The sequence below is a fragment of the Cetorhinus maximus genome, chromosome 32, assembly GCF_964194155.1.
Source record: "Cetorhinus maximus chromosome 32, sCetMax3.hap1.1, whole genome shotgun sequence".
Classification (NCBI taxonomy): Eukaryota; Metazoa; Chordata; class Chondrichthyes; order Lamniformes; family Cetorhinidae; genus Cetorhinus; species Cetorhinus maximus.
The window spans coordinates 14854438-14879387 of record NC_135910.1 but is presented as its reverse complement, the minus strand read 5'-3'; the positions used below and the strand labels follow the sequence as shown (position 1 = coordinate 14879387).

Here is a 24950-nt window from a genome sequence, read left to right as displayed (position 1 = left end):
TATTTACCCCGCCTTCCCTCGCTCCTCCCCCTCTCCCGCCCCCCCCCTCCCCCAACCACCCACCCACTCACGCACGCACGCCGGCCGCCATCTTGGAAAGTCAGGTAAACACAGCCGGCAGTGACCAACCCTCCCGGGCTGCCCCGGGAGCCTCCCCAGGGTTTAAAGGTCAAACCCTCTTTCTGTCTCTGTCTCTCTCTCTCTTCCCTCCCCCTGAGGGAACCCGACTGAGGAAGATCATTTAGGCTTCAGTCTTTCATTTTAAAAAAAAAGATTCTTTCAGCAGCGAGGGGCAGCTCAAGCCCATGAGGGAGAATTGATTTTGATGGTAGTTTGTGAGGAAAACTAGGAGGAGGCTCGAGTGGAGCATAAAGGCCAGCATGGACTGGCCGGGCCGAATGGCCTGTTTCTCTACCGTATGTCCCATGTTGTTGTAAAAAAAAATATATTGTCCATATTTGTGGGGGGGAGAGGTTTTACATGGTAACGCCATGGTGGGCTTTGCAGACCTGGGCACAAAAAAAAAGCAAGGCCGACGCTTGGAGTGCTGCACTGTCAGAGGTGCTGTCTTTCGGGTGATACGTCAAACCAAGACCTTGTCGGCCCTCTCAAGAGGTGGAAAATATCCCACCTGGCACGATTTCGAAGAAGTGCAGGAGAGTTGTCCTGGTGAGTATTTATCACCAAAAGTAGGTTACGGGGTGACCAACTCTGGGCAAAATAAACCAGGGACCTTTTTTTAATTCATTCATTGGATGTGGGTATCACTGGCTGGGCCAACATTTATTGCCCTTGTTCAGGGGACATTTAAGAGCCCATGTGGGGTTTGGAGTCACATATAGGTAAGGACAGCAGATTTTTTTTTTACAGCAATCATTTGACTTTTAATTTCAAATTTTTATTGAGCTCAAATTTCACTATCTGCAATGTTGGGACTTGAACCCATGTCCCTAGAGCTGAGTCACTAGAATACTAGTCAGTAGCAATACCTGGCTCTCCTGTTTCACCATGGAGGGTGCTGACAAGACCTTGAGATACGATAGAGAAATAGGCCATTCGGCCCAACCAGTCCATGCTGGCGATTATGCTCCACTCGAGCCGCCTCCTATTTTTCCTCAAAAACTACCATCAAAACCAATTCTCCCTCATGTGTTTGTGCTGCCCCTCGCTGCTGAAAGAATAATTTTTATAAAAAACTACGGCGTTTTTTAAAAAATGAAGCTTGAATGATCTTTCTCAATTGGGTTTGCACAGGGAAGAGAGATAGAAAGAAGATTTGACCTTTAAACCCTGGAGGGGCTCCCGGGTCAGCCCGGGAGGGTTGTTAACCGCGGGCTGTGTTTACCTGACTTTCCAAGATGGCGGCCAGTGGAGAGCGAGGAAGGGAGGGAAGGAAGGTGGGGTAAATACAGCTGGCAGATTCGCTAGACTGTCCTGGATATGGGTTTTCCGGTGGCAATCAATGATAGGGAGGTATCTGTCCCTTTATAAAAATTAAGGGGATTGAAGCCATAACTGGGAGAAGGGAGTTTTATTTATGTATTTTCCCTGATTGTGATGAATTCAAATTTCACCATTTGCTATGGTGGGACTTGAACCTATGTCCCCAGAGCTGGAATATTGATCAGTGACAATATCACTATGCCACTGCCTCACCCATTTCACCATGGGGGGTGGGGGTTGCTGGCAAGACCTTGAAAGGGGGTGGCAGGAGTCAGTCCTTCACTTGTGCATGATGCTACAGCTGCAGTCACAAGACATGTTTGATATCGCCGGCTCAGACACCATCCGCCCCCTCAGAGACCACAAAGCCTGCAGAGACAGAAGAAATCCGGGACAAAATGCATCCTGGGAAGGCCTGACCCAAAACGTGGGATGAAAGGCCAAATTACAGGGACAGCCTCAGCAAATCCGGCACAGCTGGTCACCCCGATAGGTTATCTGGTCTTTATCCGATTGCTGATGCTTCTTGTGTGCAACTTAACTTCTGCAATTCCTACATTCATTGAAAGTGCTTTGGGATGCCTATGGTAGTAAAAGGCGCTATATAAATGCAAAACTGACCTTTCCCAGTGTTTATGCTCCACGCAAACACTTTTAACAGGAGGGAATATTGGAGGCAGGATGTCTTGTAATGAAACCTCCAAGAATATATCCACCCAGAGTTGGCCATTTTATGCATGCAATTATGGCCTGCAGATTTTGTTTAACTTTTTATTCCTCACTTCAGGCGCTACTTTAATTCCCACTCTCCTCCTTTAAGACCCTCCACGCTTTAGAAGCTTTCCCTTTAAAAACAACTTATGTTTCCATAGCCCCCTTAACATAGTAAAGTGTCCCAAAACGCTCCACAGGAGTGTTAGGTGTGAAAAATTTGACAGTGAGTCACATAAGGAGATGTTAGGACAGGGTGATTTGTCAAAGAGATAGGTTTTTGGGAGCCTTTTAAAAGAAGAAGGAGAGGTTTAGGGAGGGATTTCCAGAGCTTTGCCCCTTGGTAACTGAAGCCATGGCCGCCAATGATTGAATGAAAAAGTGTTTTGGTCACCCTTTTTAATATTGCTTGTTTGACTGACCCTTATCTGTTCCCACCAAACCCCTAGATTTTAATCCTGGATTTAATCACAGCTCTGACCAGGAGATTAATTCCTGGAGACTCCAGGACAATCCTGGAGGGTTGGCAACCCGAATGCAAATTGTCGATGATGTGGAAGAGGCTGATTGGAAATCGCTGAAAAGAGAGCCATGTTGCTGAAGTTTTTCATCTTGCGCTCATCAGGACAAACACAAGAATGCCAAATTTCAAACAATCACAACAATTTATACAACAGGAGAAAAGGGTACTGGTTGGTTGGCAGGTCGATTCTAGTTGGCTGAGGCATTCCCATGGAGAACGGGGAGCTATAGGCTCCCCAAGAAATTTGGCATTCTTGCGTTTGTCCAGATGCGTGCAAGACAAAAAGCTTCAGCAATGTGCAACTCTTTTCAGCAATATTCAAGTTCTGATTTACTGATTTGAACGGACTTCCTCATCCATAATTAATTGTGTTCACCTCCTAAAGTCTGCTTTTTGAAATGGAGGTAATAGTTTTACATATTTCTGTGCTAGTCCTTCATTATGAAGGTTTTCAATAAATTATAAGCAACTTCAGGGTTGGTGAAGGGTGGCAATGCTGCATGTACAGAGTAGGGTTGCCAACTGTTGTATGTTCAGACGGTCTCACAAAGAGGTTCTGGGTCTTGTATGGTTGAACATTAACCGTTTATTGATAACACACAGCTATGTACATAAATACAGGGTATATTCCAAACTATGAGCTAATTCCATGTTTGCTGCTCCATAGGTCTCTGTCCAGTCCACAAATGACTCTAGTCTCAGGTCATGTGTCTCTTTACATCACATTGTGGGCGGTACTGGTTTCAAGTCCCACATTAACACATGATATGCCAGATACCCTTATACTAACCGCCCCCCCCCCCCCCCCCAAAGTCTTTACCCAACATATTTACATTATGATCGTGCCACTGCTTCTCCCCCAGTCAAGTCTCTGACTTTTGTTTTCAGCACTGAAGCTTTTGAAACTAGTTCTGGCATAGAACTGAATTTTTTTGCTCATCCCTGTTAGGTCCTTTGGCTTTGCACTCTATGGGCATTCACAATGGACCTCTGTGAAATCTTGTGGAGTCCTCAGCTGCGCAGTGGAGTTTTTTCTACAGCCTTTCTGTTTCCAGTTCTGCAATGGAGCTTCTTTCGGGTGATCTCTCCCTGTGTCTTCACTTCAAGTGCTTTTACTCAGGTCAGAATGCTGCTCCTTTAGTTTTCCAGCATTTGAATTTCTGCCCCAGCTTCTCTGAGGTTCTGGGTTTTTCCATTAGCTGCCACCATGTTGTATGATGTATGTTCAGTAGGTCTCACAAAGAGACTTGTATGGTTCAACATTAATTATTTATTGATAACACATAACTATGTACATATCTACAGGGTATATATCCCAAGCTGTGAGCTAACTCCATGCTTGCTTCTACACAGGTCTCTGTCCAGTTCACAATTGACTCTAGTCTCAGGGTCACCTGTGGGTGATACTGTTTCCTAGTCCCACATTAACCCATGCTATACCCGATACCCTTAAACAACGCCGGGTCAAACAGCTTATTTTTCCCCCATCTGCAATGTTTTTTGTAATTACTAATCAAAAAAGTGCAAAGATAACGCAAGAAAAAAATCCACCAATTTTAATGGCCCTGCAATTTTCTGCTCCTGAGTTTTGCTCATACTTGTGCCCAGGAGATTAATCCTCAGTTCTTGGAGACTCCAGGGCAATCCTGGAGGGTTGGGTACCCTAGCTGGTCCCTCTTCCAGCCCCGTTGGTGGCAAATGGGTGCCAAATGAAACAAAAGGTGTAGGCAATGTGGTCAAGTTATTCTACCACAAAGCGTAAGAAGAAACCATAACTTCATAATAAAAACAGGAAATGCTGGAACAACTCAGCAGGTCTGGCAGCATCTGTGGAGAGGGGAACAGAGATAACGTTTTGAGTCTGTATGACTTCTTCAGAGCTGAAGAGCAGTAGAAATGTGATGGGTTTTATGCTGTTGAAGACAGGGAGTGGAGCAAAATAGAAAGCCAGGGATTGGTTGGAGTTTAGAAGAGATTAAGTGACCAAGATGTCATGGACACAAGACAAAGGGAATGGTAATGATAGTGTTAAAGACTAAGGCAGGTGTTAATAGTGGCATTAAGGTCAGATGGCAGAATGTGTCAATAGAAGAACAAGGGTCGGCATTTTCTGAAAGCAAAACATGAGAATAAGTTACAGACTGGCCCTTGAGGGGGTTGGGGCGCAGGGGAGAGGGGTGGAAAAAATCAAAATGGAGGACAAAGTTCATGGTCTGAAGTTGCTGAACTCAATGTTGAGTCCAGAAGGCTGTAAAGTGCCTAATCGGAAGATGAGGTGCTGTTCCTCCAGCTTGCATTGGGCTTCACTGGAACATTGTAGCAGACTTAGGACAGAAGTATGAGCATGAGAACAGGATGGTGAATTGAGATGGCAAGTGACAGGAAAGCTGGGGTCACGCTTGCAGACTGAGCGGAGGTGTTTTGCAAAGTGTTAGGAACATAGGAGTAGGAGTAGGCCATTTGGCCCATCGAGCCAAACAGATCATGGCTGATCATCTCACTCTCCGCCATTTTTCCCCACTATCCCCATATTCCTTGATGTCATTAGTATCCAGAAATCTATCGGTTTCTGTTTGGAACATGCTCAATGATTGAGCCCCCAGTCAGCCTTCTGGGGTAGAGAATTCCAAAGATTCACCTCTGACTGAAGAAATTCCTCCAGTTCTAAATGGGCTACTAAAATTTATAAAAGAAGTTCAGATAACAAGTGAAAAACTACAAAGTTGTTGTTATACTTTATTATTAAAAAATGCTACTTTCACACTATTCTGTTGTTATCAGAAAAGAGGTAAAATGGAAACAGAAACAAGGCTCTCAGAGGGAGATAATTCAGTGGTTATATTTCAATGAAATACCATTAATGTGAGGACAACTTGGTGCCCATCTACATGGGGATAGCCAGGCCGGTTGCCTATAGAGAGAAACAGAAGAAGAATATCAGAAAGCATGAAATGGAATAAAATTCTGCCCTACTCTATATGGAAACAAAAGTCCTGCATCTGTATAGAGCTCTAACAACTCTACACAAAAACAGGCCCTTTGGCCCGACTGGTCTGTGCCAGTGTTTATTCTCTACATGAGCCTCCTCCCACCCTATTTCATTTCACCTTATCAATCTATTCCTTTCTGCCTCATGTACTTATCCAGCTTCCCCATAACTACGCCTACGCTGCTCACCTCAACCAGCCCCTGTGGTATGTGGAGTTTCATATTCTCACCACTGCCTGAGTAAAGACGCTTCTCCTGAACTATTTTCTGCTCTCGCCTAGAGATGTACAAGGCAGACAAAACACATGCTTACGTCTGTTTCCATAGCTTGTTTTACTGGCACAGGTTGCTAGCCTGTCGCCAGTGGCTATTAACTTGAGGGGCTCCACTCTGCATCAAGCATGGCTGACTAGGAAAACCTCCCGCCCTTACACCTGTAACAAGTGTGTTGGAAAGCTTTGCAGGTTGACAATCAGCCTCTTTGGCCGTGTTACGGACGCACTTTCTTCCTTGAGGCCATCAAGCCCTGGGGTGAGATTCGAACCCGGAGCTTCTAGCTCAGAGACAGGGAGACTACCCACAGCATCTGGCACAGAAGGAGGCCATTCAACTCATTGAGTCCATGCTGGCTCTCTGCAGATCCAGTCAGTCCTATTCCAGCAAGGAGAGTCACATCCAGTAACATTGACCCTTCTTTCCTAAGGGGACCCTGCCCTACACTTGTCACATTTTCCATCAGTTGCATTTGGGAAGGAGATTGTCTCGTTTGGGCTGTGAGGGTTCATGTACGTACTCATTCTCCACTGGATCTGGCATCTTCCAGGCAGATAAACCTTCCGTCACGGGGAACTTCAACAGTCTCTGAATTTCATCCGCATCCCTCTTCAAAGCTTCAACAAAGACAATTAATAGCAACAAGGGATATGTTAAAATGAACAATTCTCCAATCATCCCCCTTCATGTATTTAACTAATCCACTTTTGAGAGCTCGATTGAATCTGCCTTCACCTCCCTCTCAAGCAGTGCATTTCAGATCACAACAACTCACTGTGTAGGATGTCTTGTGGTGCGGTGGTAATAACCCTATCTCTGGGCAACAGACTCTGGGTTCGAGTCCCCGCCATGATTTGTTGGCCATGGAAGGAGTGTTTACGATACGGTTTAACGAGCTGATAATCAGCCTGTGGATCCTTCCCCGGGGGAAAGAAGTGTATGTGTGAAGATAAGCGAAGAAGAACTCGCTGCATTCTGCCTGTGCCTTATGACAGTTATCGTAAACCTGTGTCCGGGCACTGTTGACACTTACTCTGTGTGGACTCCAACAAGTATTTTTTATTCTTCTCCGTCGCTTCAGTTTTCTTTGACCTCCTTTTACCGTCAATGCAGCTTATGGGGTAGGCCCCTGGTTCCCTCTTCTCCAGGCTCATTTGGCCAATGGACAAACCGTTGGCCAACTCGTCAGGAGAAATGACACTGAGCATACGATACCTTGGCACGTTTTTGGACCCCATACCCTTCCAGCTGGTGAGCGCCAACTTTGGCTGGCTCCTCTCGGTGCCGCCAAAGTAAAACTTGGGCTTGTCTTCGCTTTGAATGTAGGAGATGGCTTCACTTCTGGTCTTCCCAAGGCTTGGAAAGCTGATCATTGTTGCCTGAGGAATTTTCCTAATGGTTGGAAGGCTCACTTGATATCTCCCACTTCTTTCATAAGACCTAAACATGATAAATAACGTTATCAATGAGAAGATTTGCCAAGCGGTGGAATAAGACATTGTAAAGGGTTGCTTAATGCTTCATCTAATAGACCTTAAACCAAGATCCTCCCTTCGCCCTTTCATCACTGGAAATAAAAGATCTCATAGACACTATTTCGAAGAAGAGCAGGGGAGTTATTCCTGGTGTCTTGGACAATATTTATCCCTCAGTTAACATCACTGAAACGGGTGATCTGGCCATTATGATATGCTGTTTGTGGGAGCTTGCTGTGCCTAAAATTGGCTCCCACATTTACAACATTACAAAAGTACTTCATTGGCTGTAAAGCAAGTTGGGATGCTCCGAGGTCGTGAAAGGCGCTATATAAATGCAAGTTTCTCTATTTTTAATATTGAAGGACAAATTATTTAACTGTGGGGGGAAAGGAGGCAAGCACAGCCCAGTCCAATACTGGCCTCCCCTGAAATCCGCACATGTTTACACCTTCAAGTAGGGGGTCTAGGATAGCAGTCACGAGCAAGCACCTACCCTCACCCTGGGTTGCTAAGGCAGTGGGCTTGACTTTTGCTCCAGGAGCGGGAAACAAAGGCCTGGACTGTTCCTGGGTCTCAAGGCCGCTCCCGGGGGGAAACCAATCACTAATAGGGATATTCAAGGGGACATCCCTTAATTGACATGGCGACAGGTTCACCGTCCAATTAACAATGGCAGGGCCAGTTCTCAAAACTGGAGAGCCAATCAGAGACCTTCCAGCTTGGTCTTCACACCTAGGGCGGTGGAAATCTGGAACTCTTCCCCCTTAAAAAGCTGCTGAGACTGGGGAGGGGGGTCAATTGAAAGTTGCAAAACTGCTACTGATAGACTTTTTGTTAGGCAAGGTTATTAAGGGTTGAGGAACCAAGGCGATTTTAAGATGAGGATCAGTCATGATCTAATTAAAAGTCGGAACAGGCTCAGGGGGCTGAATGGCCTCCTGTTCCTAACCAGCTGAGCCCTAAAGGATTTAGTGCTCTTACCGCTGGTTAGGCTGCAGGGGGTCCAGTCGCTTCCTCAAAGCCGGCAGCTCTTCTTGACCCAGCCACTGGCCAGACATTTCAGCCAGTCTGCCAATCTATGAGAACGACAGTGGCAGGACTGTCACAGTGTGCATGTATTGCGTCATATTGTCAAAAAGCCCAGATATACAGGAAAGTCCCTCTCCCTGAAATGCTGGGAAATTAGTAGAGAAATTAGTATTTTATTCAGAGATCAGAAGTATTATAGAAATTATGCTGTAACACCTTATTGTACTTTCACTATGTTAAAGGTGCTATATAAATGCAAATTGTTGTGCAATGAGCATGCATTATATATTTTACAGGATACACAACCATTGCATTTTATAAATATATTAACCAATTCCTTTTGAAAGCCACGACTGAGTCTGCCTCCAAAAACTTTCAGGCAGTGCATTCCAGATCCTAACTACTTGGTTTGCACTAAAGTTTATCCTCATGTCGCCGTTGTTTCTTTTACCAATCACCTTAAATCGGTGCCCCCCTAGTCCTCAACCCTTTCACCAATGGGAAAAGTTTCCACCTATCTGCTCTGTCCAGATTGCTCGTGATTTTGAACACCTCTACCAAATCTCCTCTTAACCTTCCCTTCTCGAATGGGAATAGACCCAGGTTGCTGAAGAGAGAGACATGTTGAAGCTTTTCGTCTTGCACCCATCAGGACACTTCGCAAGAATACCAATAGAAGGGGAAAACAACAATTTATACTGTATGTGAAGAGAGTGCTGATTAGTTAGCAAGTGGACTCTGATTGGTAGAGTCGTTGCCATGGAGAATGCACCAGTGATGGTGACTGGCAATTAACTGCCAAGCATTATTTGAAATTTAAACCAGGCAGCTTGATCCTGATTGGTCAAGGCATTGCCCTGAAGAATGAGTCAGCGAATGGCTGTCACTTATTTTGTTTAGCTGAAACAAGCTATGTACAATGTGTGTGCATGTTCTTCCTGTCTGCAGAGAACAGGGCCCTGTGTATTAATATATGTAGCTTTCAGTACACGCAAATGCGCCACAATGCAATACCGACTGACAATCGTAAATTGGTTATCAGTGTAATTCGTAGCACACTGAGGATTATTTAGCAAATCGCAGAATCACATCTAATGTTGGACACTGTTTTGAGTTTTGCAAGCATGGGCTGGTTGAGTACAGTCTGTACCCTGCCCGTTGTGAACAGCAGCTGGGACATGCTGCTGATACGATCTGCCAGTCTTTGGGACGTACGGCCTACATACCCAGCATCACACTGGCACTGAAATTCATACACCGCATTACATATTTGTGAGAAAGGCAGAACGTCTTTTTGGCTTGATGGTAGAACCCTGTTAGTGGCGAACACCGCTCGTGTTGCTATTGCATAGTAGCAGCGTGAAACAGCTAGCTTCACCTGTTGCTCAAATTGTTGAGATACCTTACCCTCCCAGGGTAATCTGAGGTAGACTGGGCACTTTTCAGGGCCGAAAGTGACGGCCTTAGGCCCGTTCATGAGTTTGGGTGAGATACAGCGTAAATTGATCTGATTAGGGTAGCCATTACCCTGCAGGATGCCTTTGATGCACCTATTTCAGCATCAAGCTTGCACAGTGAAGCAAATGACTCGGGCCCTATTTACAAGGTTGCCGATAAGACCGATCTTATAGCGCATGGAACTGTAAGAATTTCAATGCGTATGTTGACCAGCGAAAGTAGTCTTGCGGTAGATCGTGACAGAGAACCCCCTGCTAGATTTCTCAACTAGCACGTCAAGGAAGGGAAGTTCATTCGGCTGCTCCATTTCAAAGGTGAATTTGAGCGCAGGATGGAGCCCATTAAGACATGTAAGGACATCATTACATGCAGCTGTGGATTTAAATATAGCAAACGTCTCATCCACATATCGGAAATATGCCACGGGGAGGAGGTTGGGTGTCATTCCATCGAAGACACGTTTGTCATGGAACCCAACAAAGATGTTTGCGAGAGCTGGACCTAGAGGGGAATCCCATGGCAACACCATCTATTTGGGGATACATGGCGTCATTAAAACTGAACTCAACTGCATGAGTTGCCGAGTTTGTAAGTTCAATGAATACTGATTCACACAATGGTGGCGGGGTCTAGATCACTATGATTTGGGCTGCGGCACAAATATCTATGGCTTCCTTAAGTGGAACATTAGGGAATAGGCAATGTCAAATGAGCACACGGGCACAGCATTGCTATCGATACGCAGGTGCTGGGTGGGCCTTTGCAAATGTGAAGAAGTCCTTCACCGTGTATGTGGTAAACTTGGTCAAAGCTGGCTTGGCAGTTAACTGTCAGTCACCATCACTGGTGCAGTCTCCATGGCAATGCCTCTACCAATTCAGAGTCCACTTGCCAACCAACCAGCACTCTCTTCACATATGGTATAAATTGTTGTTCTCCCCTTATATTGGTATTCTTGTGAACTGCCCAGATGAGTGCAGGACCAGAAGCTTTGACATGCTTAATTTTTTAGCAATAGTCCCAGATTCTCGAAACAAAATCTGATACTGAGCCATATAAGGCGATATTAGGACATGTGACCAAAAGTTGAGGTTGGTTTTAAGGAATGTCTTAAAGGAGGAGAGAGAGAGGCGGAAAGGTTTAGGGAGGGAATTCCAGAGCTGAGGGCCCCGGGCAGCTGAAGGCACGGCCGCCCAATGGCGGAGCGTTTAAAATCAAGGATGCACAAGAGGCCAGAATTGGAGGAGCGCAGGGATCTGGGAGGGGTTGTGGGGGCTGAAGGAGATTACAGAGAGAGGGCAGGAGGTGAGGCCACAAAGGGATTTGGAAACAAGGGTGAAAATCTTAAAACTGAGGCGTTGCTGCTCGAGGAACCAACATAGATCAGCGAGGTGAGGGTGAACGGAAATTGGTGCGAGTTCAGATACACGTGGCAGAGATTTGGATGAGCTGAAGTTAAGGGAAAGTGGAAGTCAGGAGGCTGGGCAGGAGTGCATTGGAATAGTCGAGCCTAGAGGTAACAAAGGCAAGGCATGGATGAGGGTTTCACAACCAGCCTACCCTAACTCTAGGCAGCGGGGGAGCTGGTATAGAGACCGTGGGCAACATATATGCTAAGGGGAATGTAATGTGTGAGTAATGTGTAGAGACATGATCAACATATACTAAAGGCAATCAGCTACCTGCTTCACCAATCTCTACGATTCGTTTATATCTTCGGAAACCCCTTGCAAAAAATACAGTTCTTTACTCACTAAGTCAAGTGCTGTCTGATACTCCCTGTGTGTTTAGTTGCCTGAATGCCCTCCTGCTGTGTTGTCAGGTTTGCCATTATTACCCCACCCTCTCAGTCATGTTTTTGTGGTGACATCATAATGACTTCAGTGAAGCTTCATTCATTTGCTGTAAAACATTGATTAGAAATGAGGTCCCAATATCCTCCTCGCTCTGAGGGATTTGCTTGCTCGATATGTGTCAGTGTTGGCTCAGAGAGCAGCACTCTTGAGACAAAGGGTTTAAGGCCCACTGAAAAATTAGGGGTTGGATATTCCCGGTTGGACCATGGTCCCAATGTCGACCTCAATTCTGGGTCGCCTATTAAGAAGCCGCCTCCAGTTAAATATGGCGGGTGGATTGGTGAAATGGGAGGCCCAATCAGAGTGAGGTCCAGCTGGTAGCCCCACTGGGAGAGGTGGGTGCTGCTGAGACAGGCAGGAGACGGCGAGGGCACCTCAAAATGAAGGCGTCCTCTGTCACATTGGAAAAAGCTAATGATCACTCATGACCATTACTGTCAGGCCTTCGGTGTGGAGAGGCTGACCTTCCCGAGGGTGGCCTGTGACCTGCCCTGTGGCTATCATGCTAGGACGAGGGAGAGGGGGTGTCTCCCACCTCCCGTTCTTTGCCGATTTTGCTCCTGGTCCTGTCTCCTAACCTGCCTCTGCTGGGCCGGGAAAATTCGTCACTTTCATCCTTGAGTACAAGCCTTAAAGGGCTGGACAAGGTAGATGCTGGGAGTACGTTTCCCCTGGCTTGGGATTCTAGAACACCGGGTCACAGTCCCAGAATAAGAGGTCGGCCACTTTGGACTGAGATGAGGAGAAATTTCTTCACTCCGAGGGTCTTTAGAATTCTCTGCCTGGAGGTTTGTGGATGCTCAGTTGTTGAGTACATGCAAGGCAGAGAGCCATAGATTTTTGGACACTAAGCGTATTAAGGGATGATGGATACAGATTGGGAAGGTGGAGTTGGGGTAGTTGATCAGATATGATCATGCTGTTGAAGCTTTTCATCTTGCACTATTCAGGACAGACACGCAAGAATACCAATCTTAAAGGCATCAACAATTTACACTGCATGAGAAGAGAGTGCTGATTTGTTTCTTATGATTGACAATCCCAGTGACAGAAATGAGGGAGTGCTGCACTGTTGGAGGTGTCACCTTTCATAGCCAGTAGTATAATGGAGTCTATTAGACTAAGTCCCATCAAGGATTAACTGTAACATCATTGTCTGCGATGCTATGGAAGGAAGTGATGTCATGGACAGAAGTAACATACACTCATGTGATTTTGTTTCTTTATTCTTTCCTGGGACGTTGACCTTCCCTAACTGCCCTTCAACTGAGTGTCTTGCTAGGTCATTTCAGAGGGGAAGTTAAGAGTCAACCACATTGCTGTGGGTCTGGAGTCACATGTAGGCCAGACCGGGTAAAGCCGGCAGATTTCCTTCCCTAAAGAGGCATTAGTGAGACAGATGGGTTTTTTTGACAATTAGTGATAGCTTCATCACCAAGGTTACTGAGACTTTCAATTCCAGATTTAATTCGATGAACTCGAATACCAGCTGCTGCCATGGTGGGATTTGAACCCGTGCCCGCAGAGCATTACTAGCCCAGTGACGTTATCGTCTCCCCGTGAGCTAGTACTCACAGGGTGTAAGCTCGGTCAGAAGCTAGTGTGGGATGTTCTCATAACTGCAGATATTTTACAATAAAGTTAGTGTTTTGCAGTCAGCAGTCTTTGAGGATTTATTGAAACAACTCCAAACCAACAACGCAATAATATAAATCCGAGATTCCACCTCGAGTGGACATAAAAGACCCCTACTTGAAAAAAGAGCAGAGGCGCTTTCCCAGAGTCCTGACCAATACTGATGCCTCAATCAACACTTAAAACAGATGGGCCGATCATTTATCACATTGCTGTGCACGAGTTGGCTGCCCCATTTGTATATTGCAATTGTGGCTGTGGTTAACCTCACAAGATAAAATATTGGGGAAAGTAGAAGAACCGAAGGAGTCCATTCGGCCCCTTGAACCTGCCCTGGAATTCAATGAGATCATGGCCGATTTGCAATCTAACTCTATATGCCGACATTTTCATTATTATCCTTGGATGACAAAAAAATCTATCAATCATTCTCAGATTTAAAATGATCAAGTGATGGAGCATCAATTGCCATTTGCGGAAGAGAGTTCCAAACTTCCCCCACCCTGTGTGTGTAGAAATGTTTCCTAATTTCACTTCTGAAAGGTCTGACTCTAATTTTTAGACTCCGCCCCACCTCAGTCCCAGACTCCCCGACCATTAGAAATAGTTTCTCTCTATCTACCTTATCAGTTCCCCTTAATATCTCGAAAAGTTTGATCAAATCACCTCTTATCCTTCTAAATTCCAGGGAATACAACCATAATCCGTGTAATGTCCCCTTGTAGCTTAACTCCTGGAGTCCCCAGGGATCATTCTGGCACTCAAAGTCAAAAATATCCTCCCTTAGGTGTGATGCCCAGAACTGAGCACAATACTGCAGGTGTGCTCTAACCAGACCTTTGCATAACTGAAGCGTGACTTGTAACTACTTGTATTCTAGTTCTCAGTACGCGGCATTAATCAGAGATTGATTGACAAATCTGCTGGTTTATATGAGCCAATAGTGCACCTAGTGGTGCATTTGGGAAGCACATGCTAATTTAACATTGCTAAATTGGCCAGCATGTTGGACATCAGTCTTGTTGACAAGACAATAAATTGAAAAGCAGAATACCGCGGATGCTGGAAATCTGAAATAAAAACAGAAAATTGCAGGAAATACTCAGCAGGTTGTTACGACCGGGATGGGAGGAGTGTGCGAATTATCAAGCGCCGCTCCTCCACAAGCCAGACCATTAATTTAAATGTTTAATTTTATCACCAAAATGGCCAATTGTGTACCTATACCTCTAGTACCCAGAAGAAAAGAGGCTCTCACCAGGCTTCTTTCAAAAAAACTCAGAATGATTAATTTATTTTAAAACAAAACTTTTTAACAAGTTACAAATACTGGTTAACACACAATTGTAATCGGGAAGTATAACTATCCATCTCTTCCTAAAGAATTCCCCCAGGACGCACACAGACATGCACACAGACAAGCAAAGGACAAGCAGAGTCTCTCTGCAGAGATGGGCTTTAGAGGACGGGCATTATAAAATAAAGGATAGAGTCCGCAGGGTCTCGACGCTGTCGACCTGGAGTTCCCTCGTGTGAAGACGGGACACTGGTCCTGATGGATGCCCGGAAGCTCTCACCAACTCTCAGCTACGCAGGTCCAAATGCAGACTGGTTACACTCAGATGAGGGTTCTCTGGCTACAGGTTAATAGCCACACACAATTTTAGACAAGGTAGAGAGAGAAGGAGCCAGTCAAGGTAGCCTTCTTCCCTCAGCCTGTTCTCCAACAAGACTGCCTTCAAAACGAGCAGGTTCGCAACTTAGCTTTTTTCCCTCTGCCATGTAATCGCCTTTTGGTCTCCCAGCTTTTCATTAAGTAAAGCGCTTTGCAGTTCAACACAAATAAACAACAACCCCTCAAGTACCATATAGGCCAGGTGATTTCTTGTTTAACAGTTCCAAGGTGAATTTGTGACCTTTTTTTAAAAAAAAAAAATCCCAGGTTAGCACCCAGGTGACCAGATCATGCCAGGTCCTTCCATTTTGTAAAAGAAAACGTCAGTCTTGAGCGATATGATTCTAACGAGGTCTAGCGGCGTCCGTGGCACGAGAGACAGGGCTAACGTTTCAGGGCGTGATGGCCTTTCAAGTTAGAAATGTAACAGGCTCTGAGCAAGGGGTGGGTAGGATCAGGACAAAAAGGAAGGCCTGTGACAGGGCAGAAGTCCAGAGAGACTGAATGGCAGGAGAGTTGGTTCTCCAGGGCCGATAGGAACGCTGATGGGGACGGAAAAGAAACGAAGAAACAAAAGATATGCCCGGAGCAGACATGCTGCTGTCTGAAAGTGAAAATAAGAGAAAAAATCAAAACAAACGAAGAAAAGGAAACAAAATGGGGGCCAGAGATTACAGGTCTGAAATTGTCAAACTCAGTGTCGAGTCCAGTAAAAGCGTTTAATCAAAAGATGAGGTGCTGCTCCTCAAGTTGACGTTAAGCTTCACTGGAACAGTGCAGCAGGCCAAGTACAGAGATGTCAGCGTGAGAGCAATGTGGAGAATTAACATGACAGGCCACTGGAAGCTCAGGGTCATGCTTGGGGACTGAGTGGAGGTGTACAGCAAAGAGGTTCCCTCCAATCTGCGTTTGGTCTCACCAATGCAGTGGATAAATAGGTCAGATGAGTATGATATTCCTTTTATAACCACAAGAGGGCAAAACTACATGACAAACTCCCAGTCGCATCCCCACCACCAGGAATATCCTGTCTTTCTGTTTTCTTGAGGTCAAAAAAATGCTTTATCCTACACTGACTAAACTCCATCCCAGGTGCATATCACACTGTCAAAAGGTTGTGGGTTCAAGTCCCACTCCAGAGATTTTTGAGCACATAATCCAGACAGACATTCCAATATATATCCCTCAACCAATATTGTTAAAACAAGATTATCTGGCCATTATCACATTGTTGTTTGTGGGAACTTGGTGTGCACAGATTGGTGTTTTCTATGTTACAACAGTGACTACACTTAAAAAAAGTACTTCATTGGCTGTAAAGAGCTTTAGGATGTCCTGAGAGCGTGAAAAGTGCAATAGAAGAGAAGGTCGGGAGGAGATTTGATAGAGGCGTTCAAAATCATGAGGGGTCTGGACAGAGTGGATAGGAGGAAACTTTTCCCACTCATAAAAGGATGAGAATAAGAGGCCACAGATTTAAAGTAATTAGTAAAATAAACAAAAGTGAAATGAGGAGAAACTTTTTTCCACTTCGACGCTTTTTTCGAGTGGTTAGGGTTTGGAATGCACTGCCTGAGAGTGTGGTGGAGGCAGGTTCAATCGAAGCATTCAAAAGGGAATTAGACAGTGATCTGAAAAGGAAGAATGTGCAGGGTTATGGGGAGGAGGTGGGGGCATTGGTACTAGGTGAGTTACTCATTCGGAGAGCCGGTGCAGACAAGATGGGCCAAATGGCCTCGTTCTGCACCCTAACAATTCCGTGATAAATGCAAGTCTTTCTTCTCTTTTCCCCACCTCTTTAAGAGCAGCATAGATTTCCCCAAGGTTAATCCCTCAGCCACAATAGTTACATCGTTTTAAGAAAGAAAATCCTTCCAAGGTATTTGCTTAGGTCAATTTTCTTTCTTGCTTACCATTTATCAGTGATGTGTGAATTCCGTCTCTGGGTTGTCAAGGCTGCTGAGTCTCTCAGGGAAACCGATTCAGTCTTACAGCGTGTGGGGGTGGGGTGGGGGGGGGGTGATGAGGACCTCTGCATTGTCGAGGCTCCTACTCCGTGGAGAAATCCGTTCTGTCTACCTGATGCTTTACATCCTGTGAGAGATCCATCTCCTTGTCAGCATGGTCTTCCAGATCCACTCCAGGGTGTTGTATAGGCATGAGAGCATCCATCACAGCGTCATCACTTATTTACAGGATTATCTACGTACAATAAAATACTTAACCAGATTCCATAGACACGTGGGTGGAGAGACAAAATTACTGTGCATGACCCCCAATGCCTGTATGCAATTGGTACTATAAAAACCTGGGCGCAGAGGAAGCAAAAACATTTGTGGCATTTGTCATCCAGTGCCTTTAATAATCATTGGCAGGGTAAAGCTCCCTCTACACTGTCCCCATCAAACACTCCCAGGACAGGTACAGCACGGGGTTAGATACAGAGTAAAGCTCCCTCTACACTGTCCCCATCAAACACTCCCAGGGCAGGTACAGCACGGGGTTAGATACAGAGTAAAGCTCCCTCTACACCGTCCCCATCAAACACTCCCAGGGCAGGTACAGCACGGGGTTAGATACAGAGTAAAGCTCCCTCTACATTGTCCCCATCAAACACTCCCAGGACAGGTACAGCACGGGGTTAGATACAGAGTAAAGCGCCCTCTACGCTGTCCCCATCAAACACTCCCAGGGCAGGTACAGCACGGGGTTAGATACAGAGTAAAGCTCCCTCTACTCTGTCCCCATCAAACACTCCCAGGACAGGTACAACACAGGGTTAGATACAGAGTAAAGCTCCCTCTACACTGTCCCCATCAAACACTCCCAGGGCAGGTACAGCATGGGGTTAGATACAGAGTAAAGCTCCCTCTACACTGTCCCATCAAACACTCTCAGGGCGGATACAGCATGGATTAGACACAAGTTAAAGATTCCGTCACATTAGCCCACCTAGCGTTCTTGGGGCAGCTTCAGGATAAGAGTGAGACAATGTGAAACATAGAAATCACCTGATTTTTAGTGCTGCACTATCACAGCTACACTATATAACTGCACTAACACTTTTGGATGAAACATTAAACTGAGGCCCTGTCTGTTCTCTGAGGTGGGCATAAAAGATCCCATGGCCACTATTTCAAAGAAGAGCAGGAGAATTATCCCTGGTGTCTTGGCTGATATTTATCTCTCAACCAACATCACAAAAAAACAAGTTTTTAAAAAATATTTGTTCATTTAATGTGGGTCTCGCTGGCTGGGCCAGCATTCATTGCCCATCCCTAGTTGCCCTTGAGAAGGTGGTGGTGAGCTGCCTTCTTGAACCACTGCAGTCCATGTGGTGTAGGTACACCCACAGTGCTGTTAGGGAGGGAGTTCCAGGATTTTGACCCAGCGACAGTGAAGGAACGGCCGATATATTTCCTAGTTAGGATGGTGTGGGACTTGGAGGGGAACTTGCAGGCTGTGGTGTTCCCATGTATCTGCTGCCCTTGACCTTCTAGATGGTAGAGGTCGCAGGTTTGGAAGGTGCTGTCGAAGGAACCTTGGTGAGTTGCCACAGTGCTTCTTGTAGATGGTGCACACTGTTGCCACTGTGCGTGGGTGGTGGAAGGAGTGACGAATGGGGTGCCAGTTAAGCAGGCTGCTTTGCCCTGGATGGTGTCGAGCTTTTAGAGTGTTGTTGGGGCTGCACTCATCCAGGCAAGTGGGGAGTATTCCATAACACTCCTGACTTGTGCCTTGTAGATGGTGGACAGGCTTTGGGGAGTCAGGAGGTGAGTTACTCTTTGCAGAAGTCCCAGCCTCTGACCTGCTCTTGTAACCACAGTATTTATATGGCTGGTCCAGTTGAGCTTCTGGTCAATGGTAACCCTCAAGATTTTGATAGTGGAGGATTCAGCAATGGCAATGCTATTGAATGTCAAAGGGGGATGGTTAGATTCTCTTGTTGGAGATGGTCAATGCCTAGCACTCGTGTGGTGCGAATGTTACTTGCCAGTTATCGGCCTAAGCCTGAATATTGTCCAAGTCTTGATGCACCTGGATACAGACTGCTTCCGTATCTGAGGAGTTGCGAATGTTGGTAAACATTATGTGATCACCCCCACTTCTGACCTCATGATGGAAGGAAAGTAATTGATGAAACAGCTGAAAAAGGTTGGGCCCAGGACACTCCCCTGAGGAACACTGGGTCATTATCACTTTGCTGTTTGTGGGAGTTTGCTGTGCTCAAGTTGGCTTTTCCTACATTACAATTGTGACTACACGTTTAGAAAGTACTTAATTGGCTGCAAAGGGCCCTGAAGTCATGAAAGGTGCTATGAAAATGCAGGCTCTTTCTTTAGTTGTTGAATAGAGTAGTATTCCTGCTGTGATGCCTTCTGCAGTTGAATGACCCTCACAAGATCACACGTGGGCAATTGCCCAAGCCTGTGGGACCATACCCCAGCAAGAGGCGGCGCCTGTAAGCACTCGCTGGGACTAGGGCTCAAACTTTCACTTGCTTGGTCAGAGGCAGGGGTACTTGCAGAGAATTAAAAGACCTGCTTAACACCATTTAGTGCTGGTGGTTAGGGATATCACCCACATCGCGATATTCATCCTGAATCGATCGCTGCAGGGCGGGGGCACGGAACGATAGAATTTTATTAACATCAGTAAAATGTCTGCATTGGGGAAAGGAGACAGAGTGGGAGCTTTGTTTCTAGTCCAGCCCTATAGTATCCCCAATCTCAAGTCCTGTTTACTTCCGCTGCTTGCTGACCTACATTGGCTTCCAGTTAAGCAACGCCTCCATTTTAAAATTCTCATTCTTGTTTTCAAATTCCTCCATGGCCTCCCCCCTCCCTATGTCTGTAATCTCCCCAACCCACCGAGATATTTGTGCTCCTCTAATTCTCACCACTTGAGCATCCCCAATTTTAATTGCTCCATCGTTGGTGGCTGTGCCTTCGGCTGCCTCGACACTAAGCTCTGGAATCCCCTCCCTTAACCTCACCGACTCTCTCTCCTCTTTAAGCAGCTCCTGAAAACCTCCATCATTGACCAAGCTTTTGGTCACCTCATGTCAAAATTTAACTTTATAACGCTGCTATTATTATTAATATTCTTACATGGCAAGGCCCAGTGTTTGTTGCCCACCCCTAATTGCCCTTGAACTGAGAGGCTTGCTAGGCCATTTCAGAGGGGCAGTTAAGAGTCAACCCCATTGCTGTGGGTCTGGAGTCACATGTAGGCCAGACTGGGTAAGGATGGCAGATGGGTTTTTAGAACACTGGATGATAGTTGTCATGGTCACCATCACTGAGACTAATTTACATTCCAGATTTAATTTTGAAAAGTAGAATTTAAATTCCACCAGCTGCCGTGGTGGGATTTGAACCCATGTTCCAGCGAATTGACCTGGGTTTCTGGATATTGAGTCTATTAACATTACCACCATGCCACTGTTTCCCCCTATTCTTCTGCCAAGTGTGCTACGTAAGTGCAAACTATTGAAAGCAGTGTTAAGACTGGTAGGCTGATTAGCATTCTGACATACCACAACAAGTACAGTCCTTCCATGTCTTTAACTATCTTTATCCCAGCCTGTAGGATGGTTGACCTTGTACTCAGGCAGGTTTCATGGACTCCAACAATGTTACATGATGAGGGGTCAGCCAAGCACACAAACCAGACATGGGCATCCCACTGGATATTGACCCATATTTCCAAAGCCCTTCACTAAGACTGTCTAGAGTGGGATTTGAACCCTGCACCTTCTAACTTAGAGGCAGGAACACTACCGGTGAGATAAAACCCTACTTCACGCCCTTTGCTACAGAGAAGCGGCAGTGGCAGTCTACACAGACTTAAAAGGGCTTTCTGAATTGATAAGGAGACGGAGCTGAGCTCAAAACAGGAACACGCTCCCGACAACGGCCAACCAAAGGCTCGGGATTACCCATTGACAGGGAACAGCATCAGGAATGGAACAATAAACTCAACTGACGAAGAAATAGTGGAAAAATATCGCAACGATTAGGTTTGTACGTAATGAAGTGCTGAATGATGAGAGGGGCAAGATGCAAGAATCAACTCTTAGAAAAGGTCTTTCCCCCATTTTGTGACAGGGTTTCCATCTGGTTCTTCTCTCGTGCCTTGTTCAGAGGCCCCAAAGAGGCTTCCAAAAGCCACTGTGTTTTTGCCTCCCACTGAAATGTGTTTTTAATCCTGCACAATAACAAGATTGCGAAAACATAAATCAGCATCAATCGCTTAAACAGTGCTCCTGTCCTGGGGCTGAACCATCAGGAAGGGGAGGAAAAGAAATCTCTGCATTTAGCCCGTAATTTCCGACTAGCCACTGGGGTTCTGTCTCTAGCCCACAGTTTAGAAATGTATCAGCGCCACTCACTAATGTCCTCAGGGAGTTCAAATCACAAATCATCTCCTTTCCCAGAAGCTCAATACTGCGGAGTCCTTTACTTGCCTCTGTCTCACTGCAATGCAATTATAAAAATTCTCATCCTTGTGTTCAAACCCCTCCATGGCCTCCCCAGCTTCCCTATCTCTGTAGCTTCCTCCAGCCCTACAGCCACCCCCGAGATCTCTGCATCGCTCCAACTCTGGCCTCTTGAGCAGCCCCCTGATTTTTATCGCTTTGCCATTGACTATGTCTTCAGCCGGGCAGGCCCTAAGCTCTGGAATCCCCTCCCTAAACCTCCCCACCTCCTTTAAGATGCTTCTTTACAACAACAACTTATATGCGTATAGCGCCTTTAACGTAATGAAACGTCCCAAGGCGCGTCACAGGAGCATTATAAAAGAAAATACAACACCAAGGCACATAAGACGATATTAGGTCAGGCGACAGAAAGCTTGGTCAAAGGAGTGTCTTAAAGGAGGAAAGCTAGGTAGGGAGCTGGAGAGGTTTGGGGAGGGAATTCAAGACCTCAGAGCCCAGGCAGCTGAAGACACAGCCGCCAATGGCAGAGCGATTAAAATTGGGAATGCACAAGAGGCCAAAATTAGAGGAGCGCAGATATCTCGGAAGGCTAGAGGAGATTACAGCTATGGAGAGGGACAGGGCCATGGAAGGATTTGGAGGCAAGGATGAGAATTTTACAATCAAGATGTTACTTGACCGGGAGCCAATGTAGGTCAGCGAGCACAGGGGTGATAGGGGAATGGGATTTTATGTGAGTGAAGACACAGGCTGAAGAGTTTTGGATGACCTCAGGTTTATGGACGGTGGAATGTAGCAGACCAGCCAGGAGTGCATTGATATAGCCGAGTCTAGAGGTAATGAAGGCATGAATGAGAGTTTCAGTGGAAGATGAGCTGAGACAAGGCAAAGTCGGGCGATGTTACAGAGGTGGAAATAGGCGTTCTTAAAACCAACTCTTTGACCAAGCGTTTGGCCACTTGTCCTAGCGTCTCCGTACCTCACTCAGTGTCATGGTTTGTTTGATTCACACTTGCCTGTACTTGGTCCAACCTGTCCAGGGAAGGTTCATCATACCTCAGCCTTGTCACCGTGTTGTCACTCGTGCATCTTAATTAGTTCAAATATTACATTCACAAAACAGCAACACATTGCAACTGAGCAGACAGGGAAACTACCACTGGAAAAGATAAAGTATAAAGGGAGGCTGGTAATCTCCCCCCTGGTTTCCCTAACCTGGAGTCAAGAATTTGCAAGCATTCGCCGCCAACCTATAAAAATCCCTAAGCAATGGAATTAACAGTAATTCATTACCAAAGACCAACAACCATTGGAATTGCTAGCCTTAAAGAACTGGCCTCATTAAAGAAAACTCTGCCTTTAGGGCTGAATAATTCAGTGCACATTTCATGTTATAATACTCCTGTATCCTCTGATTTAGTGATTGCTAGTTAATCTAATATTTTGATTGCGTATTTATTGATTTAACCACTGCTGGTAAATCTAATCCTTTAGTGATTGCTAGCTAATCGAATATTTTGATTTCGTTATCACTAGTTAATCCAATTGTTGATTTAGCAATCACTGGTTAATTTCTAAGGTTTCAGAATTTTCTGAATTAATTCCATCATGACTTCTCAAAATCACTTCCTTCAATGCAGCTGGGAGAACGATATTTAGTTTTGCACTCGGTGGGTGGTGGAGCCTAGGAGAAATTACATGTTATTCCATCGCCCCTCAGAGATTCTCCAGGAGGGCAAAGTGGAGAGCAGCAAAGAGAGGGGTCGACCTAGGAGTAGTCGGATGATGGATGTGACAGAGCGGTTGCAGACGAGCTGCAGTGGATGTGTGGAGATGGTGCATGACAGACGATCATGACATAACATGGCAGCAGACCTCCTGGTAGGAGTAGCTGCAGGCAGGCAGACAGAGCCTCAGCGAAAGCCTTGATCAGCGAGCACACCATGCATCGGCTCCTGCAGTTGGACCGAGCTTTCACTTGGGTGCTGGGAGTGGTTTCCGCACGGTTGCATCTGAAGCCCAGAGGAACACACTGCCCCTTACAGCTCCCGCAGTTGGGAGAGCGAGCGAGAGAGAGTTTATGGTGCTGAACCACTGGTAGAGCAGGCCTTTTTAACCCTTCTCGCAGAGACAACCCTGACTCACGCACCTCCTGGGGACTTCTCGTTTTTCCTATTCATGAGGAAGGTTTCCAAAATGGATTAAGCTTGATCCATTATTTAATATGGATTCCCAAGGACTTTCTGCTGAAAGTGCTCGGTTCCCAGCGCAAATCAGTCAGCACCTGATAGATGTAGGGAGAGTGTAACGAGGGAGTAACAGAAAGGCAAGGAGAAATTAACAAAGGAGTAACAGATGCAGGGAGAGAGTAACCAGGGAGTAACAAAGACACATGGTGAGAACAAAAGAGTAACAGATGCAGGGAGAGAGTAATGAGGCAGTAACAGACATGGAGAGAATAGCGAGGGAGTGACGGAGACAGAATAACAAAGGAGTGGCAGAAACACAGAGACAGGGGAATGAGGGAGTAACCAAGACAGGGAGAGAGTAATAAGGGAGTAACAGAGACGCAGAGACAGAGTAACAAGAGGGTAACGGGCGAGATTAACAAAGGAGCTACAGACGCAGGGAGAGAACAAGGAGTAACAAGCAGACAGGGAGAGAATAATGAGGGAATAACAGATGCAGGGAGAGAATTAAGCAGGAGTGACAGAGACAGGCTGAGAGTAACAAAGGAGTGACAGAAATGCAGAGAGAGAGTAATGGGAGTAAATGAAACAGAGAGCGTGTAATGAGGGAGTAACAAGAGAGGCAGAGGGAAAGAGAGACAAGCAGGAGAGAGGGAGAGTGAAAAATGACAGAAACACAGACTAACAGACACATTGAGAGAGTAACAAGAGGGAGTAAAAGAGAGAGATGCAAGGAAAGTAAGACACCAAAGTAAACAGGATTGATGAATGAGGTAAGGGAACACTGGCGTGAGGTGGAAGTGGGGTAAAGGAACTCACAATACAGCACTAGGGTTTGGGGGTGGGGGTGGAGGGGGGAAGGGGGAGGGGGTCAGGGAGATTCCTGAACCTCTAGCTCCTTCTGTAGGGGGAACAAGAACAATGAGTGGGACCCCAGGCCCATTATGGTACAACACAGACTGAGAAAAACAGAGGAGATTGCAAAAAAAGGGAAGGTGAAAAGAATGAAGATGGAACGGGTCAGAGAAAGGGAAAGGGAGAGAAGGAGAGAGGGTAAGGGAGAGGAGAGAGGGGGGTCAAGGAAACATCAAAAGGGAAAGAGGGGGAGAAAGAGAGAGAGAGAATAAGAGGCAAAGAGGGAGAAAAGAGAGAGAGAAAAAAAGAAAGTGGAAAAGGAAAAGAGACAGAGAAAGGGAGAGACAGGTAAAGAAAGAGAGAGAGAGAGAACCAACAAAAGAAACATTAAC

The 24950-nt window shown here is 45.9% G+C and overlaps 1 long non-coding RNA gene across 1 annotated transcript in view; it reads left to right on the top strand.

Annotated features, from left to right (window-relative positions):
• Positions 1-451: 451 nt before the first annotated feature.
• LOC144671440 (uncharacterized) overlaps positions 452-24950 on the top strand; it is a 39937-nt gene continuing 15438 nt past the window's right edge. Inside the window, exons 1-2 of the long non-coding RNA XR_013573936.1 lie at positions 452-669; positions 3627-3797. This is a non-coding gene — a long non-coding RNA (uncharacterized LOC144671440). The remainder of the gene's footprint in view (positions 670-3626; positions 3798-24950) is intronic.